The 19,637-nt window shown below is 46.0% G+C and overlaps 1 long non-coding RNA gene across 1 annotated transcript in view; it reads right to left on the bottom strand.

Moving 5' to 3' along the window:
- Positions 1-1,333: 1,333 nt before the first annotated feature.
- Positions 1,334-19,637, bottom strand: part of LOC145538858 (uncharacterized) — a 39,712-nt gene continuing 21,408 nt past the window's right edge. The window contains exon 3 of the long non-coding RNA XR_014077291.1: positions 1,334-3,956. This is a non-coding gene — a long non-coding RNA (uncharacterized LOC145538858). The remainder of the gene's footprint in view (positions 3,957-19,637) is intronic.

Consider the following 19,637-nt stretch of genomic DNA (forward strand, 5'->3'; position numbering starts at 1 on the left):
GACCCGATGCAGCCAAATAAATACATGTTTAAAAAAACTTGGAGCTTTAAAAAAATTGGCTTCTTATCCCTCTATATCTAGAATATCTAAAATGATCACCAATCTTTCATTCTTGATATTGATGAAATGTTCTGTTATGAATTTTTAATTGAGTTTATCTATTTTGTTGTTTTTAAAAGACTAGGATTTAGCTTTGCAATTTCTTGGTATTGTTTATTTTCTATTTTGTTGATTTCTGCTCTTTATTACTTCTTTCCTTCCACTTACTTTGGGTTTACTTTGCTCTTCTTTTTTTTTTTCTTTTAGTTTCTTGGGGTGGACATTTCCTCTTTCCTAACATACGTATTTAAAGCTGACACTTCCCTTTAGCCACTGCTTGAGCTGTATGCTGTACATTTTTGATATGCTATATTTTCACTATCATTCAGTTTGAAATATTTTCTGAATTATTTCTGATTTCTTTTTTTGAAACATGAATGATTTAGAAGTGGGTAGTTTACTTTCTAAATTTTAGAGATTTCCTTATTTATCTTATTATTTTTGATTTCTAATTTAATTACTTTGTAGTCAGAGAATTTGCTTCATATATTTTAAGATCTTTTAATTTTTTTGAAATTTGCATTATGTGTAATTTCCGTGTGTACTTGAAAAGATTATCTAATGATGTTTAAATAGAAATTAGGTTAAAATAAATAAAGATGTTCTGCTCCTCTCTGTATCTACTGATGTTTTTTCTAATTGATCAATAAATTGCCAAGAGGACTTCCCTGGTGGTGCAGTGGGTAAGGATCTGCCTGCCAATGCAGGAGACATGAGTTCAATGCCTGATCTGGGAAGATCCCACATGTTGCGGAGCAAGTAAGCCCACACACTGCAACTACTGAGTCCATATGCTGCAACTCCTGAAGCCCGTGCACTTAGAGCCTGTGCACCATAAGAGAAGCCATCACAATGAGAAGCGTGCACACTGTAAGGAAGAATAACCCCCACTCACTGCAACCAGAGGAAGTCCATGCAAAGCAATGAAGACCCAGCACAGCCATAAATAAAGAAATAAATAAAATAAATTGCTAAGAAATGAATGGTAAATCTCTTACTATGATTGCTTCTTTCTCCAGAAAACTAAGCAGAGAAAGGGACTTTTCATCTGATAAAGGGCATCTGTGAGAAACCTAGAGTTAACACAATACTGTCTATACTGTTGAAATACTGAATACTTTCTAAGATCAGGAGCAAGATAAGGAAGTATGTTTTCTCTCATCATTTGTGGTCAACGTTGCACTGAGAATCTAGCTATGGCAGTAAAACAAGAAGAAGATGTGAAAGGCATAAATTGGTGGGGTAGAAATAAAACTGTATTTGAAAGCAGCATGATTGTTTATGTAGAAATATCAAGAAATCTACAAAACCACTTGTATTAGTTGCAGGATACATGTTAATGTAAAAAATTAATTGCCTATGTATACATTAACAGCAAGCAACTGGAAATTATGTTTATTTAAAATTTTCATTTGTAATATGAGATAGAATACTTAAAATGCATTTAACAAAAGATATACAGATCTTGTTCATAGAAAGCAGCAGAACATTGCTGAGGGGAACATTTAAAATGATCTGAAGTCATGGAGAGATGTACCATGTTCATGGATTGGAATTCTCAGTAATGCCGAGACATCAATTCTCCTCAAGTTGATCTACAGCTTCAATGTGACTCCAGTCAAAATTGCTGCAGGGTTTTGTGTAGGTATAGCAAAGCTAATTCAAAAATTTCCTTGAAAATACAGAGGACCTAGAATGGTCAAAGCAATTTTTTTCAAAGTTTGAAGAAAGGTAATATTTGAGTTATGAATTCCTACAAAGCTGCAGTAAGCAAGTGGTATGGCATTAAAGCCAGAATGAGCAGACCCACCAATTGGATGTAACAGAGACCCAAGCAAACATGGTCAGTTAATTTTTAACAAAGATGCCCACTCAATTCAATAAAAGCAAATATTTTTCATAGAACACCAAAAGCATATACCATTAAAAATGATATGCCAGATTCATCAAAATTTAAAACTTTTGTTCCTTGAAATATACCATTAAGAAAATGAAGATACCAGTCCAGAAAAGGAGAAAATATTAGCAAGGCCTATATCTAATACATGACTTGTAAAAATATTTTGCAAACAGAATATAAATTTCAATAGTAAAAGAGCAAACAGTACAATTATAAATGGGAAAATGATTTTAACACTTTTTCAAAAGTGACATATAAATGACTGATAAACACACAGAAAGATGGTCAACATTAAGAGTCTGGGAAATGCAAACAAAATTACAAGGCGATACCACTACACACCCACTAGGATGGCTAAAATTAAGACAGTCTTGGTAGGAATGCAAAATGGTGCCAACATTGCTGACAGTTTCTTAATGTATGTGTCATATGGCCCAATTTTTCCACTTCTAGATATTTATCCAACATAAATGAAGATGTATGTCCACACAAAGAACTGTATGTGAATGTTCCTAGTAGCTTCGTTCACAATAGCTTGTCCACAGCTGCTTGAATCACCACTTTGTAGTACAGGGCCCCTTGGAGATACTGCAGGCTTGGTTCCAGATTGATAAAGCAATTATAATCATAAAGCAAGTCACATGAATTTTTTGGTTTCCCAGTGCATACAAAAGTTCAGTTCAGTCACTCAGTCATGTCCTACTCTGCAACCCCATGAACCACAGCACACCAGGCCTCCCGTCCATCACCAACTCCCAGAGTACACCGAAACCTATGTCCATTGAGTCAGTGATGCCATCCAACCATCTCATCCTCTGTCGTCCCCTTCTCCTTCTGCCTTCAATCTCTCCCAGCATCATGGTCTTTTCAAACGAGTCAGCTCTTCGCATCAGGTGGCCAAAGTATTGGAGTTTCAGCTTCAACATCAGTCCTTCCAATGAACACTCAGGACTGATCTCCTTTAGGATGGACTGGTTGGATCTCCTTGCAGTCCAAGGGACTCTCAAGAGTCTTCTCCAACACCACAGTTCAAAACCATCAATTCTTTGGTGCTCAGCTTTCTTTACAGTTCAACTCTCACATCCATACATGACCACTGGAAAAACCATAGCCTTGACTAGACAGACTTTGTTGACAAAGTGATGTCTCTGCTTTTTAATATGCTATCTAGGTTGGTCATAACTTTCCTTCCAAGGAGCAAACGTCTTTTAATTTCATGGCTACAGTCACCATCTGCAGTGATTTTGGAGCCCCAAAAAATAAAGTCAGCCACTGTTTCCACTGTTTCCCCATCTATTTCCCATGAAGTGATGGGAACAGATGCCATGATCTTAGTTTTCTGAATGTTGAGCTTTAAGCTAGCTTTTTCACTCTCCTCTTTCACTTTCATTAAGAGGCTCTTTAGTTCTTCTTCACTTCTGCCATAAGGGTGGTGTCATCTGCATATCTGAGGATATTGATATTTCTCCCAGCAATCTTGATTCCAGCTTGTACTTCCTCCAGCCCAGCATTTCTCATGATGTACTTTGCATATATGTTAAATAAGCAGGGTGACAATATACAGCCTTGACGTACTCCTTTTCCGATTTGGAACCAGTCTGTTGTTCCATGTCCAGTTCTGACCGTTGCTTCCTGATCTGCATACAGGTTTCTCAACAGGCAGGTCAGGTGGTATTCCCATCTCCTTCAGAATTTTCCACAGTTTATAGTGATCCACACAGTCAAAGGCTTTGGCATAGTAAATAAAGCAGAAATAGATGTTTTTCTGGAACTCTCTTGCTTTTTCGATGATCCAGCAGATGTTGGCAATTTGATCTCTGGTTCCTTTGCCTTTTCTAAAACCAGCTTGAACATCTGGAAGTTCACGGTTCATGTATTGCTATAAAAGTTGTTTATACTATGCTGAAGTCTGTTAAGCATACAGTAGTGTCATTTCTACAAAGCACAATATGCATACCTGAATTTAAAAATACAAAACAAAACATTCATAATAGTAACATCAAAGACCACAGATCACAGTTACCATAACAAATGCAGTAATGATGAAAAAATTTGAAATATTACGGGAATTACCAACATTTTTGATCAGTTGTGTCCAACTCTTTGGGACCCCATGGCCTGTAGCCCTCCAGGATCCTCTGTCCATGGAACTTTCCAGGCAAGAATGCCGGATCAGGTTGCCATTCCCTTCTCCAGGGGATCTTCCTGATTCAGGGATCAAACCCGGGTCTCCTGCATTGCAGGCATATTCTTTACCATCTGAGCCACCAGGGAAGTAAGTATATTCTAGGGTTCCTGCAAATTGACCTTGGACTTTTTAGTTTGCATTGCTAAAGTAAGAGATCCTACCTTTTGTTGGCTCCTTTTTGTTGAGTGGAAAACTGGTCTCTGGGTCTTTTCTGATTATGTGATGAAAGATTTCCCACTTTCCTTTGCTTTTGCATTGCTGTTGGACAGATTTTGCTGGAGGCACCATTTCCCATTTGTGCTACAGAATTCTAGGATGGTCCCAGGACCTGAGCCCCCCTGGTGGTATTCCTGGGGTTATGTTTCTTTACATAGCAAAAAGGAACTTGCAGATATAGTAAAGAGTGCTCACGAATTGGCCTGAAAATAGATGATCAAGGTGGGACTCAACTAATCTGAGAGCCTGGAAGAGCAGAAAATGTTCTGTGACTGGTCACCTGGAAGTGGGAGGGTGGGTGTGTGGTGGAAGAAGGTGACTTAAAGAATCTGACAGGAAGGAGGTTCCCTGTTGAGGGCTTTGAGATGGCACAGCAGGGGACGAGGACCTGTGCATGGCTTCTAGAGAAAGCAGGATGTTCTGTCCTACAGCTGTAAGGAATGGACAAGCCTGGCAGTGATTCCTCTCAGAGCCTCCAGGCAAGATCCTCATCCAGACCCTTGCCCTTAAGAGGTGCTAAGCTGAGATGCTCAACAGCCTGCCTGGACTTCTGACCCACAGAGCTGAGAGATCATAAATGGGTGTATTCTGAAGCTGCTAATTTCATAGTTAGTTGTTGTGCAATAATAGAACCCAAATACACATCAATGATAACCCAATCACAGTAATAAACCATTTGATAAGTGTGTTCCCAGTTTTATTGCTATTTTATGGAATAATGAATGTGATTCTACTTTTGTTTTTGGTTGTGGACAAGGTCTACATTTTCTGAGCTGTTGCTAGCATGCAAGTAAATTATGGCCTATCTTCTTGGGAGAAAGTGTTAGTCACTCAGTCTTGTCTCACGTCCAACTCTTTGCAACTGCATGAACTGTAATCTGCCAGGGTCCTCTATCCATGGGATTCTTCAGGCAAGAATACTGTAGTGGGTAGCCATTCCCTTCTCCAGGGGATCTTCCAAACACAGGGATTGAACCTGGTCTCCTGCATTGCAGGCAGATTCTTTACCATATGAACCACCAGGGAACCCATCTTCTTGGGAGAATGCCTCTAAATTATTGCTGCTCAAAGCATGGCTCCTAGAAACCAGCAGCAGGATGGACATCACCTAGGAACTTGTTAGGAACTCAGAATCCCAGACTGCATCTCAGGCCTCCGACTGCAGAATCTACACTACAGTTCGATCCCTGGATGAGATGGTGCTTATTAAAGTTTGAGAAACAGTTGTCCTGAAGTTGCACAGTGTGGACCTTACAGATTCTAAACCCCAAATTAGCTCCTTTGTTGGCCAAGTCTGGGAACTAGACTTCCCCGTGCCCGCTGCCCATGGTGGTGCTTCTCCAGTCACAGAGTCTGAATTCTTGGATTCTTGAATAACAGACCTTTTGAAACCATGTACCTCAGATTGGAGCTTGAACCCATAGGCTGGGACTCTGAGGGCTGTGTGTCAGAGTATCTCTGGTATAAGCTCATCTCTGCTAAATCTTCACGGTCTTTCCTCTCTCCTTCCATAGACTACACATTCCTAGGGAAATGGAGCCCCTCTCTTCTCTGACAGTTCATTGGCACTGTTGTGTCTTCCCAAGAAGACTCTCTCATCTCACCACCTGAGATACTGCTTCTTCCAGGAAGCCTTCCTGGAATTTCCCCTTCTAGCCTCCCAGGAAGATGTCCCTGATATTTGCTTTGTAGTACTTTGGTCATCTATTGCAGCACAAAACCAGTCAGAATACAGTTCAGACTGGTTTTGTGAGTAAATGGGTGGCTTAAAACAACCATTTTATTTTGCTCCCAATTCCTCAGGTCAGGACTTTGGGAAGGGCTGGGCTGGGTACATTCATTTGGTGTCTGTCCACAAGGGCACCCTCACATTGCTGGCTGGAGGCTGGAAACTCAGGCCAGGCTTTGATTGGAGAACCCACAGCTGGCCTTGCTCCATGGCTGGGGCTTCCTCACCCATGGTACCTGGATTCTAGGAAAGATGTCTGAGAACAAGTGTTTAGAGAGACATACGCAGAAGCCTCAGAGGTTTTTCTCACCTGGTCTAGAACTTCCACATATCGCATATATCTCATTGCTATTAGTCCTAACCCTAAACCTACCCCTACCCCTGTTAGTCAAAGATTCAGGAGCTTGAACCAGAGGAATAAGAGCTTGGAGTTCAGATCCAAGGGGAAGGGACTTGGACCCCACCTCTCAGTGCTGGGAGCAGCAAAGAACGTGTGGCCACATTTCCTCTCACACATATGACCACATCACAACCGTCTTTCCACCAAGGATCCTCTCTGTCTGGTGGGCCGTCTTCCACAGGGCTGCCTCCAAACAGTGCCTGGTACCTGCTCACATATGTTTGTTGACTGAAGGAATGAATGAATACAGTTCAGCAAAAGCAGGGGAAAGGCAGATTGGGAGACACACAGAAGCACCTTACATGTGATGTGTATTTATTGTGTATGTAACAAGGCTTGAAATCATTCACTGGTCAGCCTCAAAGTGTGAGGTCAGCCATCTGTGGAAGCTCTTGATTTCAAGAACTTGTGAGCCCCATTTAATGGAACTGTTTGGAGTGACAGCCTGGCAGAAAAAGACTTCATCTAGGATGCTGGGGTCCAGGTGGGTCAGTGGAGACACCCCATGTGAACTCGAGAAGGAACAGGGTCAGCTTGCTGGTCTACCCAGGGAGAAGCTTCTCCAAGCTCTTTGTGCTCTGGTTCAAGCCCCTGACAGTACCCCTAAGTCACCCAAGCCCTCGGTGTGAAGGGTGTCTTTGAAACAAGGGTCACACTGAGCTTGTTTTAGGAAAATGTGGTAAAATAAGTTTCTGCCATCCTCAGCTTAAACTCCGTACTTTGCAGAATTTTATTTACAGCAAAATGTTGATTTACCCACAAACATCCTGCTTTGCTAAATATACCACTCTGCTCCTAGAACAGGGCTGTGGTTTCAGAGTCTGGGTTGTGCCCTTCCTTGTGAATGCTGGCAGGCTGTGTCTTATTCTCTCTTTGCTGGTCCCAGCACACGATGGGAGGCAAGTGGGAACTCAGTCTGGACTATCCTCCAGCTCAGGCCTCTCACAATGTGAGGGCTGCCGGAGACAGGCCTCTGTCTGACGGATCTCTCCAGGGGGACCTGGCTGGGGGGAGGACTTGCCGGAAGTCTGTGCCCACTGCCAGCCATGGCCCATTGACTGAGTCTGTTCCCCTTTTTATAGGCTGAAAGGGCTTATGGGGTCACCCAAGATATATTTGCACTGCCAGGTCTCTGTGACGGAAGGAAGGACTCGGAGGTGATTTAATCAGAAGGGAAAATCCCACCCTGTCAAGACCACAGCTTCCAGAAGCAGAGACAAGAGGCCACAAGCTGCTCTGGTCGGTGAGCCTAGACTCTAGGAGGTGGCCAGTGAAGCCCCTGTCATCACCCTTACAGAGAAAGACAGAGGGCTAGGCAGAAGAGTAAGATGGGCAAGTGAGAAGAGAGATGACCACAGCATACATTTGTTTCTTCTGAAGCAGTAGGAAGGCGAGAAGGGAAGAAGGACTGAATAAACAAGCGTCAGCTCCAGGGTCTGGGTCAGCTTGGGCAGCCCTGGGCTCACCTCTAAGAATCCTGAAGGAAAGGGGATTTGGGGGCAGGGAGGGGAGACGGTGGCATAGACACTGTATGCATGTTTGTGTTAGCTGCTCAGTTGGGTTCGACTCTTTGCGACTCCATGGACTGTAGCCCACCAGGCTCCTCTGTCCATGGAATTCTCCAGGCAAGAATACTGGAGTGGGTTGTCATTCCCTTCTCCAGAGGATCTTCCCAACCCAGGAATCGAACCCAGGTCTCCTGCATTGCAGGCATTTTCTTTACCGTCTGAGCTACCAAGGAAGCCAGGGACGACACTAGAGCAGATGAAATATTGGACAGAAATGAGAAGAACATTATTCTGGTTCTTCTCTCCTGTCAGAGAGGAGTGTGGGGGCCTCACAGGTAAGAACCACACTGGGGGCTGCAGGCTGCTCTGATCTGAGCCACCTCGGCTCAGATATGTCACCTCCCAGAGCCTCTGTGGTCACATCTGTAAATGGGATTCTGACACCTCTCCTGCAGGGGTTTTATGACGGTTAAATGTGTAATGTTATATATAAAGCCTGTAGCATGGTGCCAACATAGAGTAACTGCTCAATCAATAGCAGTTGGTATTTTTTACTCTTTGATTTTTGCAACCAACAGCATCAGCAAATAGTTCTGAACTTCCCTCTATTTCCACCTGAGAGTAGAACTCAATAGTATGTGGTGCAGAGCCTTGTGGCTAACATGTTAGCTTTTTCTCAGGTTAGTGTAAGTCTCACAGGGACTCTGGTAAGCGGAGGTGGCACTCCCCTTCAGAGGGGACAGAGAGACGAGCAACCTGGGGCCACTTCTGCTGTCGGCTGAGAGTCAGTGAGCATGATGCCAGTGTCCTTTCCAGATGCATAATGTTTCTAAGACATGGAGTTATCTTGGATCTGAATCCTTCACTGCTAGGATGCCAAATGACTGTTTACTGAGAACTAGTAACTGGAAAAGAGAGTAAAGGACCCTTCTCTTTGCCTAAGAGTAGAGTTTGTGTCGCTGGCCATGCAGGGTGATGGGTGACGTTAACTTCTCATTTGCCAAAATGATTTCCTCTGGCAGGTTGGTAAGTGAAGTTCACTGCTGAGAAAAGTCAGCTTCCTGTATTTGAGGAAATCGACCACAAAGAATTCTTTAACATCCAGTAAATGTCTGTGAAACACAAGTTGTCCTAAGAAGAGGTGTGGACGAGTCAGTAACACCTACGATGCATACCTTCCCTAAACCACAGAGCCATCCTCCTTGGGCTCAGGAGAGCCAAAAGGTGAAGGAATATTCAAAATTTTCTGAGAGGGAAGTTTGAGATCAGCCAAGGTGCCAAAATTTACCCCAAGCAAATCAGCAAACACCAGGAATCAAATTGTTCCCCGCCCTCTTCCTTTCTCAGAGAGCTGTTTACTGGCACGGTTAAGGATGGCAAGAAACGCAATTTTTCAACAAGGGTTTTGGGTGTGGGTGTGTCTTCCCAATTCTTGCTGAGGGGGCAGGTATGTAGGGCAGGTCTTGTTCTCAGGCAGCCATCTGAGCTTATGGAGTCTGCCCAAGCTGAGCCCTGCAGCCCCCGATGACCTGCCCAGTGCCTGGTGATCTTCTCCTTGATGTTGTTGTTCAGTCGCTAAGTCATGTCTGACTCTTTGTGACCCCGTGGACTGCAACACGCCAGGCTTCCCTGTCCTTCATTATCTCCTGGTCTTTGCTCAAACTCATGTCCACTGAGTAGATGATACCATCCAAACATCTCATCTTCTGTTTCCCCCTTCTCCTCCTGCTCCCAATCTTTCCCAACATCAGGGTCTTTTCTAAAGAGTTGACTCTTTGCATCAGGTGGCCAAAGTATTGGAGCTTCAGCTTCAGCATCAGTACCTCCAATGATTATTCAGGGTTGATTTCCTTTAGGATAGACTGATTTGATCTCCTTGCAGTCCAAGGGACTCTCAAGAGTTTTCCCCAGCACCACAGTTCAAAAGTATCAATTCTTCTGTGTTCAGCTTTCTTTATGGTCCAACTCTCACATCCACACATGACTGCTGGAAAGACCATAGTTTTGACAGTCTGGACTTTTGTCAGCAAAATGATATCTCCGCTTTTTCTAGGTTAGTGGTGGACGGGCAAAAGCTTCTAGATCACTGAGTCACATTCAGAGGGAGCCATTCATTTGTCACCTTTCCTCCACGTTTCTCAGAGACACTGAGTTCATTCCCTCAGTCAGCCCTCAGGGGTTGCAGCGCCTGCAGCACACACCCCTCATCAGGCTCCTTAGGTTGCAGCTAGCCCACTGGGCACCTCCTCTGGGTGGGAACTGGCCGCATGTGCCCACCATTGCTTCTTCCCCTGAAACCATAGTGTGATATCCACCTTGGTCTTGGAGTGCCTCAGGGCCCCCAGATGCCTGGACCTGAAGCACTGGGGTTCACAGGCTGCAGAGTCATTGGTGTGCTGATGTTGCGGGGTGAGTGGGAGGCCCATGCCTATCCCCCTTGCCGGCTACTCCTGCTGTCATCCTGCCCTGGGTTCCCACCGGCAACGTAAGGCCCATAGTCTGGCTGCAGATAGAGAAGGGAGAGACCCTAAGTGCAGAAAAATAAATGAACAGACTTCAACAATAATGGGAGGGACAGAGAGGCTGCCTAGCAGAGGAGAGGATGCTGGAGGTTCAACCCAGTACAGCACCCAGCAGCTTCGGGGGACACCTGGGACCCCCAAACCCTGGAACAGGGTGGCTTTCTGCTCTGCCCCTGTCTGGGAGGATAGCCAGGCAAGGGCAGCCCAGCCATGAGCACTGATTGCATCTCAGGTGGTCATCCCCCAGGGTGATGTCACAAGACTGATGTTTTCAATAGAACATTTTGCCAGGAGGAAAGGTTTTTATCCCTCTGCTGAGATAAAGATGTTTGATGACAAGAAGCTGAGTTCTCTGGATTGTGACATCGACATCAGAAGGGTGATGGGCTGGGGGGCATGGTGCAGGCTTGGATGTCGGGCCTCACAGAGATATTCACGGAGGTGGATGAGCTGCCAGCTCCTGGGATCTGAGTGTGGGTCAGAGGAGGTGTGGTGGTGGCAAAGTGCAGGGACCAAGGGCAAAATAAAGCACAGGAGAGCTTCTTCTGGTTCCCCCATCAGCTGGGTCCTGGGAGGTTCTTGATGTGGGGGCTCTAGCCAGGGCCCCTTTGGCTGGGTTACTGCTTCTACACCTCACTCTGGGCTTCTGTGTGCTTTCGTATTCCTGGTCAGCACTTACCATAGAGGGTTGCCCTTGAGCTGTTCTTGAATTGCCCTTGGGCTGCTGGAGCTGTTTTGTTGGAAGGGCCCAGAAGTGGAGGTCTCCACCCCTACACCACCCCGCCAACCCATGGCCTAGACCAGTGAAGCTTGTGGGGTGCCGCTTCTGCTGTGGGTCTCCCAAAGGTCAGGATGAAAGCTTCCCCACTCCCTGGGGACTGGCCCAGATTTCCCCTGGCTTGGTTCTTCTCTGTCTATGCCTTACTCTGCCCTTTCATCCCAGTCTCTCCTGGGAGTCCTTCCTCATCAGTCTCTTACATGAACCCTCATCTCAGGACCTGCCTCTAGGGAACCTCAGACAGCCCTGCTCCTCGCCTTTAGGGAAACCAAGCAGAGACTTGAACAGTGGCTTTGAGTGAGCACGTCCATGGAAGGCAGGATGCAAAAGGCTCAAGTGTGAGAATGAACACTGGGGTCCTGCAGACACAGAGTGGGGCCTGGGCTGAGTGTGAGAGGAATTTAGCGGGAGGAGAATGGGCCGAGCATGGGACGGGCCTTCCTCAGGAAGGTGTGTACTGCAGTGAGGGGTGCTCTAGGTCTGAGGCTCAGGGAACCTGGGATTCACAGGCTATTCACTAGGTGGGCAGGACAGAGACGTGGATCATTTCTCAGGCCTCTTGCTTCGAGCAGAACTCTGGCTGGAAAAAGAGACTCTCAGGTATTTTTCTTTATATCAGAATCCCTATGAATAAAACCTTGCCAAACAGATTGCTAGCTTCTCAAGGCAGGATCATGGCCTTTATGAGTTGGTGGGGATGGGATGGATCCACTCTTCACTGTTGCTTCCAGGCTTTGGATCTTTGTTTGTTTACTCCAATCCTGATACCTGGATTTGTCTCCAAATGTTCACTGAGCACTCAGCCCTCTCCAGGCTGGGTTGGGTGAACACTGAGACCTCAGTGTGGTCCACATCCCCTCTGGTGAGAGAAGTCATAGGGAGGACATGCATTAGTAAGTAGGTGATTATGGACTGCAAGACGGGTTAGAGGGCAGGAGCAAAGCAGTGATAGAGGGAGGGATGGTGCAGAGCTCATTGGGGTCTCCTTGGGCTCCTCTCCAAAGAAGGGAAGGAGGACAGTAAACCAAGTAGGGGTTCACTGGTGGACAGGTGACAGATGTGCAAAGACAAGGCCAGGGAGCCAGCTGGAAATAAGGTGACCCTGGTGGGGGTGGGGCTAGATGATGTCAGAGAAGGAAACAGGATACAGGACACACCCTTATTTTGGACTAACTGTGTGTTAGTCGCTCAGTTGTGTCCGACTCTTTGCGACCCCACGGACTGGAACCCGCCAGGCTTCCCTGTCCACGGAATTCTCCAGACAAGAATACTGAAGTGGATTGCCATTCCCTTCTCCAGAAGAACTTCCCAACCCAAGGATCGAACCGTGGTCTCCTGCACTGCAGGCAAATTCTTTACCATTTGAGCTACAGGGGAGGTATGCAAGGGGCAGCCAGTATATAACCTAGGTCCCGTCTGTCTGTAAGGGAGTCTCTGAGAACCTGGATGGGGGACAGGAGTGGCGGGGTGGCTTGGGTGAGAAGGGTAGGCAAAGGGGGCTTCCTGTCCAAGGCAGCAAGAACAGACTTGGATGTGAGGGTGCAAGGAAGAAAGTGAAGGTTGGGAAGGCCACTGCTTCTGGTTTGAGAAACTGGGTTAAGGCTAGGATATAGGTGGATTGTTGAGACCAGAAGAGGCTCCTAGACTTTACTTTGGGATGGGCAAATTTGAAATGCCCGAGTGAAAATCAGGGAAGGCTCTCGGTGGACAGTGGCATGTGAGTGTGAATTTGGGGGTACTATGATCTTTAAAGCAAGGCTCCAAATGGCTGAAATGACCAAGGAACATTCACCGGCTGTTTTCTGGATCTTTCTTTCTTCTGAGTATCATTTTTACACATTTTGCCACAAGATTACATCACAGTGTTTTCTTAAAAAATAACTTTTAAAAAAACCCTTCTAAAATAAATAAAGTTTTAAAAAAAAAAAAAAGAAAAAAAAAAAAAACCCTTGAAATAAACCTCAGCTTTTCCTATGCATGCTATCTGTGAAATATCTCAAGTCTGAAATGATGGAGATAGCCAAGCTGGAGATATATTGTTAAAATTATTGAAATATCAACCTCTGTGTGTTGATACCTAAAAGTTGTTTTGAACCCCACCCTTTGAGTATGATCTCAAAATGGAAATGGATCCCAGGCATAGCTTTGCCTGTTGTCAGCTGCAGCTTCTTAATCTTGAATGTTGGGTTTCTACTCGGTGAAATGGGAATCACAGCACTCCTTCACAGAGCTGTGAACTTCATAGAGATAACCCTGAGTGATGGCTAATTTTGTCAACTTCCCTTGGTCGCCAAGTGTCCAGATACTTGGTAAACATGATTCTGGGCGTATCTGTGGGTGATTTCCAGATGAGATTAACATTTGAATTGGTGGATGGAGTAAAGCAGATTTTCATCCACAGTGTGGTAGTAGTGGTCGCTCAGTCGTGTCTGACTCTTTGGGACCCCCATGGACTGGACTGTGCCAGGCTCCTCTGTCAATGGAATTCTCCAGGCAAGAATATTGGAGTGAGTTGCCATGCCCTTCTCTAGGGGATCTTCCTGACCCAGGGGTTGAAACCAGGTCTCCCACATTGCAAGCGGATTCTTTATCATTTGAGCTACTGGGGAAGCCGCCTCAGTGTGATGGGTCTCATCTAATCAGTTGAAGGCTTGACTAGAACAAAATGTGGAGGAAGGGAGAATGTGCCCCTTTCTCTGCCTGGCTGCTTTAGCTTTGACATCGGTCTCCTGCCTTCACACTGGAACCTGAACCCTCAGCCCTTTCATTTTTAGAAGCACACCACCAGCTTTTCTGGGTCTCCAGCATGCAGACAGCAGAACTGGGGACTTCTGAGCCTCTATAATCATATGGGCCAATTCCTCATAATAAATCATATGTCTGTCTATCTATATCTATCTGTCTATCTATCTATCTACCATCTTTCTCTTGTGGGTTCTGTTTCTCTATAGAGTCCTGACAAATATATGATGTAAAGGGCCTGATATAGGGCTTTCCACATGGATGACTGTAATCTTTGTGTTCTGCAGTCTCTATCAATATACATCTTCTCTGTAGGATATGGAGGAGTCAGGGTCTCTGTTTAACTGGCCTTTACATAAAACCAACAGAGGACAGCATTTGAGAATGCTACTTAGAATAACACACAATGATAGTATCAATAAACTTGGAGCTGGATATTCCTTAAGATATGACTTTAAGCATTTTAGAATAGGTACATGCTCAGTGGCTCAGTCATGTCCCACTCTTGGTGACCCTATAGACTGTAGCCTTCCTATAGACTGCCTATACACTGTGAATCCCTCAGGGATTCACCTGGCAAGAATACTGGAGTGGGTTCCTATTACTATAAATATTTCCTCCTCCAGGGGATCTTCCTAACCCAGGGATCGAACTCGCATCTCCTGCTTGGCAGGCAGATTCTTTACCACTGAGCCACCTGGGAAGCCCCCAGAATAGGTACAAAATTTGCCAAATCTTCTGCATAAAATTGTGGCAAGGCTGCCCAGGTAGAGGATGGTGCTCTTAGGCGCCAACGTCAACATTACCTGGGAGCTTGTCATAAATGCAGATTTTTAGGCCTTGAACTGAACTCTGCCATCTATGAACCCAGTCACCGGTCACACTTGGCTAATGAGCACTTGAAATGTGGCTCGTGCCACAGAAGGGAAAAATAATATTTGAAACATTCTAGGTTAAATAAAATATCCTGTTAAGATGAATTTCACCTGCTTCTTTTAACTTAAAAATATGTTGTCACCAGGAAATTTTAAATTACACATGTGACTCACTTGGTACTTCTACTGGACAGCACTGTATGCACACCTGCTGGCTTAGAATCTTAACTTTAGCAAGCTCCCCAGGTGATCTTCAGCCATGAAAGTTTGAGGAGCACTGTTCTAGGCAAGGGGTCAGCAAATGATAACTTGTGAGCCAAATCTTGCCTACTGCTGGGTTTTTGAATAAAGTTTTATTGAATCACGGCCAGACTCATTTGTTACATATTATCTATGGCTCTTCCCATGGCTCTTCCATGAAGAACTGAAGGCTTGCAAAGACTGAAATATTTACCATCTGGCCCTTAACAATAGAGTTTCTGACCCCTGGTCTGGGCTGTTAATCTTTCCAGTATCTGTGGCATGGTCTCCAACCCGGTGTGCCTGTTCCCGCTCTTGTCAGGAAAGTCCCTTGGCAGGGGTGTCCCTGGTGCAAAGTACCCCTGGAAGCCTGCCTCTTTCCTGGAAGTCATAGAGCAAGCCAAAGATCCTTTGGCCACGTAATGGAAAAGATTAAAAGATGATTTAAGATCAAAATTTCCAGTCATATTGGAAAGGCCCTTCAAGGTCACCTGCCCACTCTCTCATTTGGTGATGGGGGAACAAGGCCTCATGAGGGGGTGTGAGCTGTGGGCCACCCAGCTGCTGGAACCTCGGTGTTGTTTTTGCACCAGGCTGTTTCCCCAGATCCTGGGTGTGGAAGCACCACCCCAGGCAGGCCACAGAGGTGTGATATGAAAACATAGCAGGGCTTTATCCTCAAGTACTGAGACTTGGTTTGGGTTTAGCACTGATTTCCTGTGCCAGTTTTAAATCATATTAAAGGAAGATATGAGATTTTTATGTTAATCAGTAGAAGGCACGGAGTTAGACAAAAAGGAAAAAATAAGACTAAGAATTATGGTTCTATGTTCCTGTTACTTACAGTGTGGTCCATGGACCAGCAGCAGGCTGAAGGCTGGAAAGAAATGCAGAAACTTAATGGTCCATAGACCCCCCAGTTCAAAAACTACATTTAACGAGATCTCGAGGAAGGGATAGGCACAGAGCATTTGAAACTTGTCACTCTTTGGTTGTTCTTCAACTTTGGAGCATCTTGAAATCACCAGGGAAGGTGTTAAAATTCTGAAGCCGGGTCCCTGCTATAGAGCTTCTGATGTCATGGTCTGGGACCAGGGCTGGGCATGGAGACTTTTAGGGCCCCCGTGTGGGGTGAGTGTGCAGTGGAGGTTGAGGACAACAGTCTACACTGGTCCTTTTCTCCCTGAATTTCACTACCCGAAACTTGTCTTCTATACGGCCTGGCTGGAGTCATCAAGGAATTTGCGCTTGATTCACATGGCTTGGAGCCCACTGTTGGTTTCCTTGCTCAACCAACAAGGTTCCCCTCCCACTAAGTGTGGGAGACCCGCCCTCTTTGGTTTCTCTGTACCTCTGGTGAAGTTTCTGAAAGGTGTGATGTGGAATGTGACTGACTCACGCAATGTGGGGAAGAGACGTTTCCGGCTCCAGCTGTCAGGGCCAGTAGTGATACCCCTGTCTCTCTTCTCTCTGCTGCAGATGGTGGGGGCTCAGGCCAGAGGAGCCTCCTGTCCCCTTGTGTCTGTCGGGGAACTGTCGTGGGCCAGCCCCTGGGGCTGGGGCCACTTGTACCTTTGCAGACCTGATGACTCCAGCCTGAAGACCGGCCTCGCTGGGTGTGCAGTGATGGCCCCGCTGGGCATGGGTGCCCCCACGTGACTGGCGTCCTTCAAACCTGTCTGGCTGAGGCCCTCAGGTCTGGGCAGGTCCCAGACTCTGTCCTCTCCTAGCTCTCCTGCAGACAATCCTGTGTCACTCAGGGAGGTCAGAGACCCTTCAGGTGTCCAGGCTTGTATCCTCACCTGGTTCCTACTGGCTGCCCCTTCCTGCCAGGCCCTTGGGCTGCTACAGCATCAGGTGGTTCTTGCCTGGCTCCTTCCACAGTGGGAAGAACAGGGTAGCCGGGAGAATCAGAGCCAGGTCTACTAGGTGCCCTGATGCTGTGGGTGGTGCAGAGCTGAGGTTCGCTGGCTGGTATGCAGCTCTGCAGGGTGTCTACTGGACTTTCTTTGATTGGATGCATTTTGAGATCCTACACTTTTAGGTAGTTAATTTTTCTTTCTCATCAGTACTTTACTGCATGAATTGATTTTTTTTTTTATAAGTACGTACTTTTAAGTAAAATAATAGCATTTTTTTACAACAGTAAAACCCAGTTAACTGCATCCATCAGCTGTGTGGCTCCAACAAATAGCTTATGCAGTCCCTTCCATCTCTCTCATCACCCTCTGCTGCCTCAGTTTCCTCCTAGGGGACTCAGGAACCTCTTGCTGGGCCACTGTAAGGATGAGACAATGTACCTACAACTTGGAGCTTAATGCAGACTTGGGCAAAGCCTGGGTAAATGTTTGCAGACAAAAGACTGGGGAACAGCTGTTAGGGCAGGCTCATCCAGGCTGCCTCCCTGGGGCCTTTGCTGCTTTCACTTCAACTCCTGTCTGCTCTGCCTGGTTCTTGGGGCTACAGTGGGGAAGAGGGAGGGAGGAAGAGGCATCATGAGAACAGAGGCCTCAGTAAAGGGTTGGAACGACAGGGAGGGGGCAGCTGGGTGTGTGGGGCAGACAAGAGTGGAAGAAGACAAAGACAACAGGTTGAGAAGAGTAAAGAGAGCTGGATGCCCTCTGTGTGGTTGGAGAAGCACAGGTAGGACCTGAGTCATTCTAGAGTCCCTCTTAGATGCCATGGCAAAAGCACTCCTGGGCCATGGAAAAGGACTGATTCCCTCAAGCTATGGTTTGGGCACCACCTGCTGAGTGAAAGCAAAGACTTTTATATTCAACGTAAGATGGAAACTTCTAGAAGAGGAAACACCTTGGATAGCACATGAATGTGAGTAGCAGAAGCTTCAGTGGGTGGGTGTGCAGCAGCAAGAGAGAAGGTTGGCATTCTTTTTTTTCCTTAGAAGAACTAACTCATTCCTTCAAGACAGGTTCCTGAGAACTGGAAGCAATAGTGCTTGCAGTCACAGGGATAGGTTGTATTTCCTTGGAAGGAAAGGAGAATGTTCCAAATGCTGAAGCTTTTGTTCCAGCCTAACGAAAGGGTGGTGAGACATCACTTCCCTGAAGCAGAGCTGACCGAAACTTCCTTGGGTCACAGTGCCCCTGGGAGCCCCTGGCCCAGCCCAGTCCAGTTCTTCCTTGTCCACTGCTGGCTGGAGCCTATCTTGGTGCCTGAAGGCTTGTTGCCTGCTTCTTCATGTTGCTCCTGCATCTTCAAACCAAGTCCTTCCACACTTCCCATCTCTCTGAAGCCATCTTCAGCCACATCTCATCTTGCCTACAGACAGAGAGCTCTCTGCTTTTCAGGGCACATGTGATTAGATTGGGCTTGCCTGGATAACCCAGGACAATCTCTTATCCGACCTAATCTCTTTTAAAATCTATAACCATAGTCACCTCTACAGGGTCCCTTTCACCATGCAGTACCACATATTCCCAGACATCACGGGAGCCCCACCCTCCTCCTCTATCTGCTGGTCTGGGAGGCAGCCCCACAGGCTATGGCCTCTGCAAGGGAATTTCCTGCACCACCCACCACGACCCTGCCATTAGTCTTGTAAATTGGAGCTTCTATTAGAAGGAGGAAGGGCACTGAGCTTTCTCTTAAGATACAGTTGAGGAAATGTAACAAGCAAAATGTGTTTTGATTTTCACTTTCCCTAAAATACAAATATAATGGATAGATTTTCGATGAACAAATTATGAAAACCACGGCTGGGTTCATAGCATGTCTCATCTCTTTAGAGCCTGAGCTATTTTGAAATGTCAGGCTTGCTTCTTTAAAAAGAGACTAAAATTCAGTGCAAGGCGGCTCTGCATCTAAACAAACACATGCGTGGACAGTGTGCATTAGAGGGATGAAAAGTTCCTGTCCTAGGGGACCATTCTGGTTCGCATTGATTTCGTAATGATAAAATTCATTTAAAAGGCAGAAACCCACAAGCTCAAATGCGGTCAAACTGTTGCCGAAAGTAGAGGTGACGTCCAAGGTGAAGGAAACAGAAGTCTGTGGTTTGGTAGTTGGTTTCATGATGAGTTATGTATTTCTCCAGAAAAGCTCGGCGATCAGTTACAGTTTGCTATTGGGCAGCTTCAGGAACTAATTCAGCCGTGGTTTCATGTCTGATTTTGGTGGTGCTCTGTCTTTCTGTTCCATCCTCACGGTCACAGTCCAACAATTTCTAGAGGGATGAGGGGAGCAGATCCCAGTTATCTATTGCTGTGTAACAATGCCTCCGCTTCCAACTTGGTGACTTAAAACCACCACTATTTTAAACCAGTTCTGAGAGTTGCCCAGGGCCAGCCAGGGGAGGAGTGGGGAGTGGGGTCTTCCTGCTGCTTCCCCTGGGACCCCCATGCTAGAAGTTCACTGTCAAATCACTCGGCCAGTCACATGACTGGGACATGTAGTCCTGTCTTTCTCCTTGTGGCTTCAGGG

This window comes from Giraffa tippelskirchi, chromosome 1 (genome assembly GCF_054371585.1).
Source record: "Giraffa tippelskirchi isolate mGirTip1 chromosome 1, T2T-mGirTip1v1.2.pri, whole genome shotgun sequence".
Lineage (NCBI taxonomy): Eukaryota > Metazoa > Chordata > Mammalia > Artiodactyla > Giraffidae > Giraffa > Giraffa tippelskirchi.